The sequence below is a fragment of the Mesocricetus auratus genome, unplaced genomic scaffold (assembly GCF_017639785.1).
Source record: "Mesocricetus auratus isolate SY011 unplaced genomic scaffold, BCM_Maur_2.0 Super-Scaffold_100009, whole genome shotgun sequence".
Taxonomy (NCBI): domain Eukaryota; kingdom Metazoa; phylum Chordata; class Mammalia; order Rodentia; family Cricetidae; genus Mesocricetus; species Mesocricetus auratus.
The window spans coordinates 81,051,324-81,068,146 of NW_024429193.1; the positions used below are offsets into that span (position 1 = coordinate 81,051,324).

At 37.4% G+C, this 16,823-nt stretch overlaps 1 pseudogene; it reads left to right on the plus strand.

Annotated features, from left to right (window-relative positions):
• Positions 1-462: 462 nt before the first annotated feature.
• On the plus strand, positions 463-16,409 carry LOC101836295 (annotated as a pseudogene).
• Positions 16,410-16,823: the final 414 nt, after the last annotated feature.

Consider the following 16,823-nt stretch of genomic DNA (forward strand, 5'->3'; position numbering starts at 1 on the left):
TGCTCTTTCTTATTTAATCAACAAAGGAAGCAATAATTAATCTTAAATTCTTATGGTTGGTTTGAGCCCTATAATCATTTAAATACTACATGGTACGGAACAAAATTCTAGATGAGTATTTGAGTCAGGAGAAAAATAATGAGTTTATGATCCAAAGTTTGCCTTTTAGCTGTTGTGTCCTTTGGTTCAAGAATGAACAATGACAGCATCTATTGCTGTCAACATGCCTTTTAGTTTTGTGGGCAGCCTATACCCCCAACCACAGGTGTTCTTCTAGTTCATTTTAAACTGAATGCTGTAAATTGCCATCCAAATGTTAGTGTTTGAAAGTTTCAGCTGACTTCTTGAGAACTTGTGCTTCCACCAATTCCGTGACTCCTTGCCTACCCCAACAGTCTCTGACATTCTCTGTCACATCAAGTTTTTGATTGATTCCTCAAGAGAGGTGATCTTCCAGTTGGCATGGTCATACTACGGTCAGGACGGTCAGGACGGTCAGGACTGAGTAGTCCTGACAGCAACTATGTAAGGAAAGTTGGAGACAGATCTTCCTCCTTGTGGCTATTTTAGGTAGGAACGTGGTCAACAGTTTAAGAACAGGCATGTGACATGCCATGAAGCTATGGTTAATACAGACCTCCAGAAAGGCTAAGAGCATCATGAGCAATTGTTTGTTTAGCCTGTAACGCACCAGGTCATCTTATTATGTATCGCCAGTGTAGATACCAATGTAGATTTCTTAGTATCGGATTTGAATTTTACACCACTTTTATCATGGATTTTTTTGAGATTGTATCAACCAATAATTTAAGAACCAGTAGGGGAATTATCACAGGAAATCAGGCAAAAACTTTCAAATTCTCTATCCAGTAACTACAACATTAATAGCATTGAAGTCAAGAATTCATGTCTATATGAAAGGATATAAGTTGATAGAGTAATGATGGATCATAATAGAACATATGAGATGTGAGGGTAATTGTCTGATTGAAGCTTGGTAAGATATACCAATTTATTGTGAATCCTTCAGTGACTTCTGGGCTTAATGACTGTGGCATAGCTACCACCATCTGCATTTAACATTAATTTTTCTACTGTTTTGAGAGAAGCAGTATATGTTTCTGACTATTGTTGTTCTTTTATTAATAAACAAGCTGATTCATGGAGATTTATAGCTATACCATCTATTTATCTATCTATCTATCTATCATCTATCTATGTATAATCTACCCATTGGCTTATTTACTGTAAAAATAGTCAAAGTGATAATATGTGTCTTTTTTTAGTTTTTATCTAGAAACTTTCTGACGTAGTTGTTGTTATGGCCACAATTTAGAAGAAAAGCTTTGATTCTGAGAGTTTCCATATGTTTTTGAATAATGTCTAAATTAATAAGCCATGAGCTGAACAGTAAGGTTATATGGTGGAATTCAAATCATGTACACAATAAGAATTTCTAACAATATCTTATATTTAATAACACAAATAACTAATTTATACCATTAATTGTTTCAGAGAACAGAAGTCTTGTCAGATGCTCTAATTTTTTATAATGAAATAAAAGAAAATGTTTACTGTGTCCTGCTGTCCAGTAATTTTGAAAACTATAACATTAAACACATTTTTCTGTGGCATTAGACAGTTGTCAAAATTGTTTTATTTTTATGTTAATATACAATTTTCCCAGTATCTAATTTTTTCAGTTCTATATCCTTAATAAAAACTTTTTTTGAAATTGATTGATAAAGTATCTGATATTCTGTTGGGACTTTATATTCTATATTATTTTTGTCATTTTTTTGAAATTACATGTTATGTGTATGTATGTATATAATATATATGTATGTATATACCTACTATATATACATAACTACCTTTTTTCCTTTTTATTTTTGAGACTGTAGTGTTATTAAACTTTCTCTTTCACTTTCTTCCTTCTAAATCCTTCTTTCCGTTAATTTAATTCCCACTATTTTTTGTTTCTTTAGCCATTTTATTATTGTTTGGAATAGTTACAAAATAATGAGAGCTTGAAAAGTATTTTGATGCATTTTGTTCACTTCCTTAAAGTAATTTATAATTATATGATCTATGTACAAATGCTACCAATTTTTGTTACTTTTAGCAGCATCAAACTTCATAATCTTTTTTCTTATATTTTATTTTTAAATTTAAATTAGAAACAAGGTTGCTTCACATGTCAATTCCAGGTCCCTTTCCCTCCCCTCCTCCCGTGCCCTCCCACCAACCCCTCCAATATCCCCTCATTTTACCAGGGAGGGTGCCTTTTTATCGATGTTCTTGAGGGAAATTGGTCTATAGTTCTCTTTCTTAGTTGTGTCTCTGTGTGGCTTGGTTATCAAGGTAATTGTAGCCTCATAAAAAGAGTTTGGCAGTGAGCCTCCCAGTTCTATTGTGTGGAATACTTTGAGGAGTATTGAAATTAGCTCTTCTTTGAATTTCTGGTAGAATTTTGCACTGAAGCCATCTGGGCCTGGGTTTTTTTGGTTGGGAGACTTTCGATGACTACTTCTATTTCATTAAGGTTTATAGGTTTGTTTAGATTGTTTATCTGCTCTTGATTTAGTTCTGGCAAGTGATATCTATCCAGGAAATTGTCCATTTCCTTTAAATTTTCAAATTTTGTGGAGTACAGATTTTCAAAGTATGCCCTGATGATTCTCTGGATTTCCTCAGCGTCCGTTGTTATGTCCCCCTTTTCATTTCTGATTTTGTTAATTAGCATGCTCTCTCTCTGTCTTTTGGTTAATTTGGACACAGGTTTGTGTATTTTGTTGATTTTCTCAAAGAACCAACTCTTTGTTTCATTGATTCTTCTCAATGTTTTCCTGGTTTCTACTTGATTGATTTCAGCCCTCAATTTGATTATTTCCTGGTGTCTGTTCCTCCTGGGTGAATTTGCTTCTTTTTGTTCTAGAGCATTCAGCTGTGCTATTAATTCTCTAGTATGACTGTTCTCCAGTTTCTTCATGTGGGCACTTAGTGCTATGAACTTTCCTCTCAGCACTGCTTTCACAGTGTCCCATAAGTGTGGTTATGTTGTATCTTCATTCTCATTGCATTCCAGGAAGTCTTTAAATTCTTTTATTATTTCTTCCTTTACCCAGGGATGGTGCAATTGTGCATTGTTCAATTTCCATGAGTTTTTAGGATTTCTGCGATTTGTGTTATTGTTGAATTCTAATTTTAATGCATGGCGGTCTGATAAGATGCAAGGGGTTATTCCAATTTTTTTGTATCTGTGGAGGTTTGCTATGTTTCCTCTTATGTGGTCAATTTTAGAGACGGTTCCATGTGGCGCTGAGAAGAAGGTATATCCCTTTGTATTTGGGTGGAATGTTTTTTAGATGTCTGTTAAACCCAGTTGGGTAATGACTTCTATAAGTTCTTTTGTTCCTGTCTGGACGCTCTATCTAGTGGTGAGAGCGGAGTGTTGAAGTCTCCTACTACTAGTGTGTGAGATTTTATGCGCGATTTGAGCTTTAGTAATGTTTCTTTCACGAATGTGGGTGCCTTTGTATTTGGGGCATAGATGTTCAAAATTGAGAATTCAACTTGATGGACTTTTATTTGATGAATATGAAATGTCCTTCTTCATCTCTTTTGATTGATTTTAATTTGAAGTCTAGTTTGTTAGATATTAGGCTTGCTACACCCTCTTGTTTCTTGGGTCCGTTTGATTGGAAAATCTTTTCCCAGCCCTTTACTCTGAGGTTGACATTGAGATGGGTTTCTTGTATGCAGCAGAAGGGTGAGTTCTGTCTTCGTATCCATTCTGCTAGTCTGTGTCATTTTGTAGTCAAGTTGAGACCATTGACATTGAGGGATATTAATGACCATTGATTGATGATTCTTGCTTGTGCTTGATTTATTGGTAGTGGTGTTATTGTGTCTAGGTTCTCCTCCTTTTTTCTTTTGGTGTTTGGTAAAGTGGGATTATCTTTTGCCTATGTCTTTTTGAGTGTAATATCTTCGTTGGGTCTAGGTTTTCCTTCCAGCACTTTCTGTAGAGCTGGATTCATGAATACGTATTGTTTAAATCTGGCTTTGTCATAGAACATCTTGTTTTCTCCATCTATGGTAATTGAAAGCTTTGCTGGATATAGTAGTCTGGGCTGGCATCTTTGTTCCCATAGTGTTTTTAGGACATCTGTCCAGGATTCTAGCTTTCATTGTTTCCATTGAGAAGGTCTCCCCTTTATATGTTACTTGGCCTTTTTCTTTAGCTGCTCTTAATATTTTCTCTTTATTCTGTAGGTTTGATGTTTTGATTATTATGTGGCGGGGTGACTTTTTTTTAATGTTTGCGAATGATATTTGAGTGGTTTTTCAAATATATTTTTATTTTTAAATTTAAATTTAAATTAGAAACAAGGTTGCTTCACATGTCAATTCCAGGTCCCTCTCCATTTCCCCCCCTCCTTCCATGCCCTCCACCAACCCCCCCCAATATACTCTCATCTCCCCAGAGATGGTGAGTCCCTCCATGGTTGTGTCCATAGTCTGTCATTTCATCCAGGGCAGGGCCTAGATACTCCTCCAAGAGTTCAGGGTAAGAGTGCATCTCTCATGTGAGGTGACTTCTTTTTCTGGTCCAGCCTATTGGGCGTTCTGTAAGATTCTTGTATTTTCATAGGAATATCCTTCTTTAGGGTAGGGAAGTTTTCTTCTATGATTTTGTTAAATAAGTTTTCTGTACCTTTGAGCTGTACTTCTTTATCTTCTATATCTATTATTCTCATGTTTGGCTTCTTCATGGTGTCCCATATTTTCTGGATATTATATGTTAGGGATTTGTTGGTTTTGAGATTTTCTTTGGTTGATGACTGTATATCCTCTAATGGGTCTTCAACACCTGAGATTCTGTCTTGTATTTTTTGTATTATATTGGTGATACTTGCATCTGTAGTTCCTGATCATTTACCCAGCTTTTCTATTTCCAGCATCCCCTCGTTCTGTGTTTTCTTTATTGTTTCTATTTCAGCTTTCAATCTTTCAACTGTTTGAGTTGTTTCCTTCATTTGTTTGGTTGTTTTTTCTTGGAACTCTTTAGATTCTTTGAGAGATTTGTTTATTTCTTGAAATTTTTGGGCCCCTTTTCCCCCATTTCATGTATTTTTTGTTTGTTTTTTCTTCTATTTCTTTAAGGGATTTCCTTGTTTCCTCTTTGAGGGTCTCTATCATCTTCATAAAATAATTTTTAAGGTCTGTCTCTTCTGCTTCGTCTATGCAGTGCTTTTCATGTCTTGCCGGCATTGGGTCTCTAGATTCTGGTGGAGTCATATTGGTCTTTCTATTGCTGAGTGAGCTCTTATTCTGTCTTCTTCCCATCTCTTTCTCCAGTGGGTGCAGGTGGGGTCTTTCTGTCTCCACTAGTCTCCTTTCCTGAAGCTGAAGCTGGGGACACTGGAAGATGGGTTCTGGAAGGAATAATGCCTTTCCTGTGTGGGAAGGTCCCCTCTGACTGCCAGGAGCAGCCCTGGAAGATTGAGGGAGTGGGAGATAGACAGGAGAGTGGTCCCAGGGGGACCCAAGCTCACCTGAAGCTGGGGGCGCTGGAGGGTAGGGTCTGGAAAGACTGGTATATTTCCTGTGTGGGTGGGTCCTCTGTGTGCCAGGAGTGGGGCCCTGGAAGGTTGAGGGAGTGGGTGATAGGTGGGGGCAGGTTGGTCCCAGGGGGACCCAAGCCCACCTGAAGCTGGGGTCACCAGATGTTGGGGCCTGGAAGTACTAATGCCTTTCCAGTGTGGGCGGGTCCTCTGAATGCCAGGAGCAGGTCCTGGGAAGATTGAGAGGATGGGTGATAGGTGGGGGATAGGAGAGTGTCCCCAGGGAGACCCAAGCTCACCTGAAGCTGGGGTCGCTGGAGTTTGGGGTCTGGAAGGACTAATGCCCTTTCTGTGTGGGCAGGTCCTCTAGATGCCAGGAGTGGGCCCCCCGGGAGATTGAGGGTGTGGGTGATGGGTGGGCGGGGATGGGCCAGGGGGACCCAAAATCACCTGGAGCTGGGAACACTGATGGGTGGGTCCTGGAAGCAAGCTTTTTTTTTTATGAAGTAAATGGGAATTTGAAAAATATATCCTTTTCTTGTTTTGCTCTTGAGAATTAGGAGCAATTTGATATGTATTAAATATAAACCTCCCTCATATTTCTAAATCAAAACAGTGGTGATACAGATGATATCGCATACTAAATCTAAAGTGTTTTTGAGAGTTTTATGCATATTATCCAAGTGGATAGATTGCTTATTGAATATGAAATGATTGATGATATGTTTGATAGGATTTTAAGGATTTTTATGAAAAATTGATAAAGTGGATTTTTCCTTTTTAATTTTTATCTATCTCAGTAGCCATTCTTCTTTGTCTATTTTTTGTTTCTTTATTGAAAATAGATTCTTCTCTAATACAGTACATTCCAAAAACAGTTTTCCCTCCCTCCACTCCTCCAATCTCCCCTTAACCCCCCTCTGCTTTACACATAGACTGGTAGTAAATTTTAAGCACAATTTTAGAAATACTTTTCTTTTCTTGTTATTTAAAATATATTTAATATAGCATAGAATTACATCATTCCCCCATCATTTTCCTCGCTCCAGTCCCTCCCTGGTTTTCTTCCTTCAACCTCTACTATATCCACCCCAGTCTCAATTAATAGATTCCTTCTCTTTGATTATTACTGTTGCACGTATGTGTGAATATGAATGAACAAATACATGACTACTATCTGATTCCACTGTTTTTGATTTTGTCTCTGTTCAGTTTCAGGACTGGTGCTTTTGTATTTGATTACTCAAAATGGGGATAATTACTGGAAGAGTCTAATTCTCCTTCCCCATAGGGATGAGACCCTGCAAAATGTTTCCCCACCCTCATTAAGCATGTACATTTATATTGCCATTTGTTCTGATCTTGTTTATTCAGACATTATTGGAGAGATTATTTTACATGTTGGTAGTAGCTAACAGCTGTGTAATAATTTAAGGTTCACTCTTCAAGAGGAAGATCATTCCTGGTAATAGGAATCTAGCCAGCTTCCCAAGGCTAGAGAGGTCATATATCTTACACAATAATCTTCTACTGCTACTATGATAGACAAGCATAACTCCTAAAGCTTGTCATCATACCCAACGGAAATGTAACTATCATGTCTCAGCGAAGAAACCTCTCTTTAGAGCAAATGGAAACCATCACAGAAAACTGCAAGTAGACACAATGAAGAAATCAACAGATAGTGGGGAGCCCAGCCACAATAGACATATTTACACTCCAGGTCCTAAAGGGAATCATTGTGAAAGAGAAAGCAAGAGGACTGTAGAGACAGAATACCAAAAACTTTATGAATATTCGCAATAAAAAGGTTTGGGTTTTTAATTTATTTAAAAATGGTTAAAATATGACTTTATTATTTTTATGCTCAGGTTTTATTCTACATATTTGGGAATTCAATTTACCATATTTTCTTCTTAAGTCATTATTTATTTCAGGAGTACATAGTCTTGAGCTTAAGTAATCATTCCAAAAATAGGTTGTAGTAAAAATTTATTTTTAGTATATAGAATTTAATAAGATTAAATTAAAAGTATTCTTTTCAGATCAGCATTTGTTTTTTGGTTTGCTATTAAAATGTCACAGTACTGTTTTCAACCTATTTTTAAACTAAAGTAGTCATTTTTGATTTAATAAAATATTTGAAATAAATATCTAATATCAAGCATTCACCTGCATTTCAATTGAATTTGTTCAAATTAATTTTCCTTCAACTCGAATAACACCAGTAAAGAAGTCCCCAGGATTTAATACAGGAAAACAATTTCTGAACTTCAAGTAAGTACTTTTCAATGGATATGAAAATCTGTTCCAGGCAATCTGTAAGCACCACACAGCTATTCTGAAAGATGTGTGGCACTCACAGTTCCCTAGTGACTTTCTGTGATTTAATCTCCAAAATCTTTGTCTTTTGGTGGCAGAACTACAAATATACACTTTTTTTTAGTTTTTTTTAACTTTCTAGCTACTGATTTCCATTGAATTTCATAAAGTCATTCCTCCATTGAATTGGCTTTTTTTTTCTATCTGTGACGCCTTCGTGGTTTTCTTTTAAAATATGGCAATTGTTGTCTTCAAGTACCTTCTTATATAAACTAGTCAGTCATAGCTACCCTTTTTCTATATTTTACTTTCTCAATTAGTGGATGTTATTTATTTGACTCTTTTTGTCTGCATGTTAAGAACATTGTAAAAGTGTACTTTGAGGCCATCTCCAACCCATTTGAGTTCTGTATACACTTTCTCATATTATGGATGCACTTGTCAATGCATCAATGTATTCCTTACAGCTGAGGAAAGAATGTCACTAAGAAAAGCGTATGGATCCTGTCCTGGAACTGGCATCCAACACTCTTTTGCTTGTTTGTTTGTTTGTTTGTTTTTTGGGACAGGGTTTCTCTGTGTAGCTTTGGAGCCTCTCCTGGAACTTGCTCTATAGACCAGGCTAGTCTTGAACTCACTAAGATCAACCTGTGTCTGCCTCCTAAGTGCTGGAAATAAAGGCAAGCACCACCACTAAATGCCGTTCCTCTATAATGAGATTGACAGCTACCTTATTTGCCATGCTAGATCCTTCATCTTGTGGCTGAAGGAAGCATAAGCAGACCCCCCACAGCTAAACACTGAACTGAACTCCTGGAACCCATTTGCAGAGAAGGAGGAGTGATGAGCAAAGGGGTCAAGAACAGGCTGATGAAACCCACAGAAACAGCTGACCTGAGCAAATGGGAGTTCGTGGGCCCCAGACTGATGGTGAGAGACCAGCATGGGTCTTATCCAGACCCCCTAAATTGGATGTTAGTGAGGAGGCCTGGGCAATCTAAGGAGCCTTGGCTAGTAGATCAGTATTTATGCCTGGCATCCGAAATGGACTTTGGGAGCCCTTTCTACATGGAGGGATGCTCTCTCAGCCTGGACACATGGGGGAGGACTTAGGCCTTGCCCGGGATGATATGATGGACTTTGAAGATCCCCCACGGAGGGCCTCACCCTCCTTGGAGAGCAGAGTAGAGTTTGGGTGGGGCGTTGGAGGTGTTGGGTGGTGTTGGGGGAGGAGGGTAGAAAAAGGGAGGTGGGATTGACATATGAAGCAAGCTTGTTTCTAATTTAAATAACAAATAAAAAATTCATTATTAAAAATAAGAAAAGAAAAGATGATGGGATACACTCTGACTTGTGAGGAGTAAGTGAAGTCCTAAGTGAATGTTCAGTGTGAGATATGGGCACAGCCTTGTCAAGGATTCTTAGTGTCTCATCTCCATGGAAATGGCAAATGCTTCTCTTGGAGGTGTTCAGAGGAATAGCAAAGCTGCCTTCTGCTTCATGTGTAGATGTTGATAGTGCATGAGGAAAACATGTGCTATAGCTTTCTCCCACAGTGTATTTACAGCCTGAAGACTGCAAGTCCAGAGACTGTCACTACTGAGATTAGCTAAGCCTTCTTCCTTACTCTGGTGTATACAATAACCATGCCTTCTTGTTCATCTGCATATCATAATCCTGCCTCTTTGTTCAACTCTATGCAATAACTCTCCCTCCCTGTTCAGTTATGTAAGATAATATACTGAGATTCGGGAATGCTGTGGATTCTCCACCATAAAATGCAGTCCATCCTATCTCAGCTGTTGTATACGTGTGTCTGTGTTTGTCTTTTCTTTATTCCACTGCTGCACAAGTCAGGCCAATCTGGAAAGTAGTCCAACCACACGGCTAAGACTCACTCTTTTGTTCTTCATCCTAAGGTTTTAAACAAATGCTTGCCAACTATCTGCTCTTACAGTATTATTTTAAAATTTCCACTGTTCTTATATTCTCCCTTGTAGCTTTAAATCCCATGCACCAAGTTATCACCCAACAAAGCTGTTTCAAATTATTTGAAAATTTCATGTAATTGATATCAGTTCTATAAACTTGTCTTAGGATATTTGCTTGAGTGTAATAGAAGCATAGGTTTTTCATAGCAGATGTTAGATTTGTTTGAAGGTTAGAAAATATTGTCTTTTATGCGTTTGGTTTGTTTCTGTGCTGGTGGTTATCAACCCTAGTCCTTTATGTGTTATAGATGTACTCTGTCACTGAGCCACATCCCATCCTTAGCTCCATTACAATTACCTCTTTGAACACATATCTTACTATTACGGTCATGTGCATATGTGAATGTGGTGTGGTATCTGAAAGGGAGTGCAGATATCTGCACAGACCAAAGGCAACACATCCCCTTGGAGCTGCAGGAACAGGTGGTTGTAACCACCTGATGTTGAGTGCCAGGAACCAAACTTTGGTTTTTACAAGAGCAGGGAATATTCTTAACAGTTTCACCATCTATTTTTCCTATGTTCCCAGGGCAAACCACCAAGGTCAGAAGCCTATGTTCCCAGGGTCCTCCGGCAAAGGATGGGCCCAAAACAGGAATTAGCATTTAGACAATAAGGATGGACAGAAAACAGCAACTTGCATGCAGATCTTACTGGGAGGAGGGGAAAAGAGGTGTTTTGCTAGAAGCTACTAGTCACAAGCTGGTCAGTAGACCCCCAAGGGGGAAGGGGGCAACACACTAACATTGACTATTTATCACTAATATAAATAATATCCCTTGAAGTATCATTTCCTAATAGTTATCCTTTTCACTGTAATAGATTTTAGCGAGGTGATCATGGGAGAATGCCACAGACCAAGTGGTTTGCCACACAGAGATGCATTCCTCATGGCAGACATAATTAAGTTTAAGTCTATCAGTTTTCTTGGGACAATTTAGCTTTTGCTTTGTTTCAGCTTTCACTTTTTTCATTTTTAGTATTATATTTCCCCATTTCCTCCCTTCTGGTGTTAGAATACAATTGTCATGGGTTGTAAAAACCTTAGATAATATTACTCATGTTTATTTTCTTTCCAATTCATCAGTACTTCCCTGGATATTTTAATGTAGCTTAATTATAGGTTCCAAGAGAAACAGTTATTTCATAAAATATCTGTACTAAGTTAACTCATATTTGGTATCACCATTTATACTGAATGTGTAGCTTTTGTTTTGTTATTACATTACCTCTGCTTGAAGAGGACTGAAGACTGCTTCCTTACTGTCAGTTATTAGCATGGGATTCCATTCACATGTGAACACATACACTCACAGAAGCACACTTTGCTGTTTTCTGTAAATACTATTTTGAAACATTCTTTTTGTTACTATTCTCATATTTTTCTGCCCCGTCCCTCCCTCCCTCACTCCCTCTCTCCTTCCCTCCCTCCCTCCCTCCCTCCGTTCCTCTCTTCTTCTCTTTCTTTATCTCCATGTTCCTAGCTATGGTCTCCTCTCTAACCCTCTCAGGGATTTACTACATATCTTAGTCCAGCCTAAATTTTATGGCTCACCTGCTTCAGTCTCCTGAATGCTGGACTTGCAATTACTGACCCACTTACCACTTACAGAAACACATTTTTCTTTGTGATAAATGTAACCACCTTTATTTCAACCGATTTTCTAGTTCATTGATTTTTTTCTAACCTCTCCCTAAATTTTAAATTTTCTTTAAAATTTGTTATTTCTTTTTCTCTGATTCTATTATTTTAATTATTTTCATTTTCTCTAGATTCCATATATATGCATGAATTTTCTATACAACTTTTCAATATCTCCATGTGATGATTATACCATTTAATAAGTTCTTTTTAGTATGTTTGGCCATCTGAATTTTCTTTATATTTCGGATCTCTATTTATATATTATTTGATTGGTGTATTATGAACTTGTAGAAGAAAAACTTGACACATGTGGTAAAGCAATATTCCTTAATTGAGAAACATTTTTTCCATTATAGCATCTGAGATCATGGTATAATGAAGTTGGGACAGATTCCTGGTTGATTTGGCTCTGTGTTTTCTTCTAAATTAATGCTGTTGAAAGATAGTATACAAGGAAAGTTATCCCAGCCTCAGTATCTCACTTGACAAATCTGAAGCACCTTGCCCTGTGTATATCCAAAAGCCAATAAAATATTCCATTTCATCTATCCACTCAACCTAGCACCAATCGAATTCTTTTGGAGAGAGGGGACTATTAATCTAGGAACACAGGTCTCCAGAGGCAGAGGATTTCTGAGATTGAAGGCAAGCCTGGTCTACAGAATGAGCTCCAGAACAGCCAAGGCTGTTATACAGAGAAAACCTGTTTCGAAAAACCAACAAATAAATAAGTAAATAAATAAATACACACACAATACACACATGTGTGCATGCATTCACATACCTTTGTAAGCAACAATAATTAAAGAAAAAAGGCCAGAGGTCATGAATTTAAGAAAGAGCAAGTGGGTAGGAGCTGATAGAGGCTGGTGAGATTAGAAAGGATGGGTGAAATGATGTAGTTTTTAAAAATTTAAATATAGAAACAAAATCTAACACTACTGTTATTCTTATCAGAAAATATAGTGTTCTCTCTCTCTCTATATATATATACATATATATATATATATATACCCATTTCTTTCTTGATAGATTATTGAAGTGAAATTTTTAGTTTTTGTGACTTACTGTAATTATTTTGCATTATCTTTAAGCAATAATTCTTGTTACATTACTTGAAATTTAAGTTGCATTTGTTAGAAAACACTTTTATCTCTTTCTACCTATGTTCTTTTTGTGATGAATATCCTTACACTCCATGGGACATTGTGCCCATCCTTCTGAATTTTTATCTGATTTCATTTAGTATAGAGTACTCTCATATTTGCTTCCCATATATGCTTCATAATATGATGGAAAATGAATGGAAGCAATAATATTCAGGACTTTAAAATATTTTATTATGTGCAATATACAATGCTTATGAAATAACACAATTTTAAATAATTAATTTATAAGAAAAATCAATACCCTTAGAAGGAAATATTCATCCTAAAATTGGCATACTCATACAAGTAATTTGATCAGGGCATATATAATTTCATATTGAAGAAATAAAATCATTAGTTACTTATTTGGATAAATAATTTATCAACTTTGGCTTATAAAATTTGTTTAAGAGATCTACCAATTTCTAAAGTCACATACTGTTATAATTATGTGAAGTCTCTTATTTAGTCCATTAAAACTTTTGCTGTTGCTGGCCAGTGGTGACATGTGCCTTGAATCCCAGCACTTGGGAAGCAGAGGCCAGCCTGGTCTACAGAGGAAGTTCCAAGACAAGCTCCAAAGCAATCCAGAGAAACACTGTCTTAAATCACAAACAAACAAAAACCTTTTGCTGTCAAGGTTCTTGTAAGATCACAGGGTCAGTCCCAGCCTCAGTTACATATGAAGTTTGTGGTTTCCAGTGAAATAATGTATCAACAATTTCTTTTCCTATATTTAGTAAGGAATCTAATTCTGTTAAAATAAACTTCATCACATTTCTTTAAAATATCTTAAATTGGTTCACTGCTCTGCTAAAAGATTCCATCTAGGATACACTGTCTGAAGAGAAGTTAGCGCATCTGAAACTGACTTGTTATGGGGTACAAATTCTTCCATCATCTTTTTAAAAGGGTTTTCATAGTCCACAATCATCTGACCAAAGTGTGGATATTCTCGATCACTTGCTCCATTGGTCATTTCATGTGCATAGTGATTGCCTTCCTTTCTTCAATCTGGGACAGCAATATCATTAATGCTGTATAGGTTACAGTGTTGAATCTCATCAGTGCACCCAGCACAATATTCAACCCTGCCCAGTCTGACACTATGCCTTGTGAATACCTCTCATTGGATGCAATGGAGAAATGGATTGTCTTTGGCTTTATTCTGTGCCATGGGATGCTAAATATAGAGGCTACAGCACTGAACCTTTGGAAGCTAGCTCTTCCGGGTAGCTCTTGATTCTCTCTCTTTTGGGATGAAGTTTTCCACATTCCAAAAGCTGCAGAAGACTTATTTGTAAGCATTCAGGGCTATAAAAATATATTAATAACGTAAGAGAATGCAAGGAGGCAGTTATATCACATGCTGGCTCAATGCACAGAGAAATAAACAAGTTTTTAAGGTCTGTACTGTAAGAACTGGCAACTGTCCTCTCTGATCAGCCTGGTCTGCTTGGTCTCAAGGCACTTTTTGTTTTCACGGCATTATCTTTTGTCCTTGATGAAATTATCTGGCTATTTCATCATGCAGATAACATGCCAAAGAAGAGTGCAGATGACTTTATAGATAGGCACATTGCTGGGCTGAATTTTTACATGGAAGAGCTCAAAGCACATGTCAAGAAGTATGGGCCTGTAATGCAGAGGTGCTACATGCATGGCTTTGATGCTGTTGCCCTCAATGAGCTCGTGCAGAATCTCTGTTTGCCGTGAAGATGAATCAATCATCATGTCACCTTTTGTTAACACGGTGACTTCTCTAAGTGTAAAACAAGTCATAGATGGGGAAGTATTTGACTTCAGAGGGATGAGATTAGATTGCTTCAGATAACAGGCATATGCTAGTGTTCCCAAAGCTTCACTTAGCCTTGCTGATCACCGAGAACTTGGAAAGATGATGAACACAGTATTTCATACGAAAATGGTAGATTTCTGATGTTGGGACAAACATCAGATCTCTCTATATTTTGCTTTTACAGTAATGCTTTTGAGAAGATGTTTCAGCAGTGCTTGGAGTTACCCTCTCAGTCAAGATTCTCCATAGCATTTCCTCTCCTCTGCACTCACTTCATGAGCTGCAACATCATATTGGAGATTGCAGACTTTCCCTGTATAATGTGTTCCTGGATGAAATAGTCAAACAAGCTTGAAGCCTCATCACTTGTATTTGCAAGAACAGTGTACTCTTAGTGATCAGTTACTCCCTAAACATTGTGCCAAAACTATCAGTCAAGCAGTGAATAAAAAGTAAAAAAAAAAAACAAAAAAACAAAACAGACCGACAGGAAAGGGGAAAACCAGGTGCTGAAAGCATGAGGAAAACCCAAACTTGATAAGTTGCACACTGCACTTTCGGAGTTATGCTTCTCCATTAATTATGTTCCAAACATGGTGGTCTGGGAACTCACTTTCACACCTCTTGAGTATTTGACTTCTCACCTGGTAATATGCTTCACTAAATGCATCCTTGGAAGGACTATGTATAATCAAGCTACACAGGGGACTGCAAAGCCATCAGAGCTTCTAACAAGTGTAAGAAGTGTACGTGACTGTACTCCAGTCCATAGAGCACTGTGTGCAGATTGAGATCTGCAGAGTGTTTAATAATGTTCTTCTTCAAGAAACACAACGTTTAGACAGTCATGGATAACCAACCATTACAGGTCTATATACAAATTGGCACTTGGTAACTTTGCTAAGACAAGTCAGCAATGGCCATATAGCTTATGTTCCCACAATGAAAGCATTTGTGAATTTACCCACAGAAAATGAATTAACATTCAGTGCAGAGGAATATTCTGACATATCAGAAATGAGGTCATTATCAGAGCTCCTAGGCCCATATGGGATGAAGTTCCTAAGTGAGAGTCTTATGGTGGCATATTTCTTCACAAGTTGCTGAACTTAAGGAACTCGTGGTGGAGAATGTTGATATGCTAAAACAAATGAGGACCAGCTTTGACAAGCCAGACCAGGTGGCTGCACTCTTTAAAGGTTATCCTCTGTTGACAGTGTCTTGAAAAGGATGACAGTGATCGGTGTTATTTAATCCTTCCGGTCATTGGCACAAGCGACACTGAGAGACGTTTTGTCCTGCCGCATTCCTTTCCTCGTGAACTGCAGTGAAGATTTCAAGGATCACATTCCAAGGGAAACCGACAGGAAGGCTGCCATGAATGTGGATGAGTTATCATCAGCTGCTGGATTGCCATGTGAGGTTGATCCTGCATTAGTAGCAGCTCTTTCCTCACAAAAATCAGAGAACATTAGCCCAGAAGAAGAATATAAAATCGCTTGCCTCCTGATGGTCTTTGTAGCAGTCTCTTTGCAATGTGATGTCCCAGTACAGCCCTGCTGTATAAGGGCACTACAGCAATATATGTTGTTTGGCCAAAGCCATCAACCAGATCACGGCAGCTTTGTTTAAAATTCACAAAGGGAGTGTTGAAGACTAACTTAAAGAATTCCTTGCACTTCCATCCTCCAGTCTACTGAAAATGGCCAAGAGACAGATAAAACTACAACAAGAAGTAGAGAATCTGTTTATTTGATACTGGATATGATTGTACAGGAATCACCATTTCTAACAATGGATCTCTTGGAATCTTGTTTTCCTTATGTATTGCTGTGAAAAGCACACCGTGTTGTCTACAAACTAAGTGTTACATCTTCTGCACAAAATACTTACTCAAGACAAGCATGCATTATCATTGCCTTGTTTTATCTGTAAACTGTGGAACTATTTTACCTTAAAGCCTGAAAACAGTTTTGTGGATCAAACTTTCTTCTTGCCATTGTATTTTCTGATTATTGGCTTCCTAATATGGTTGTACTACCATATATTTGATTGATTTAGTTGTACATTCTCAAAACAGTGAAATTCTGATTTTAGAGTATCATTTGCTTGAAATACCATAACATTATATTTTTGATAACTGATAATGGGAAAAAACTTGCTTGTCTGTTTCTGAAAATGAATTGTATTTAGAGATTATTTTAGATAGTGATATGATATGTGTGTAAATTATTTCATATAGGGAGAGTTCTGACCTAAACATATGGTTCTTACGGAGATCAAGACTGGATGTCAATTTCTGTGACGCTTACAAATACATTTCTACTTTATTTTGACCATTTGCCAAAC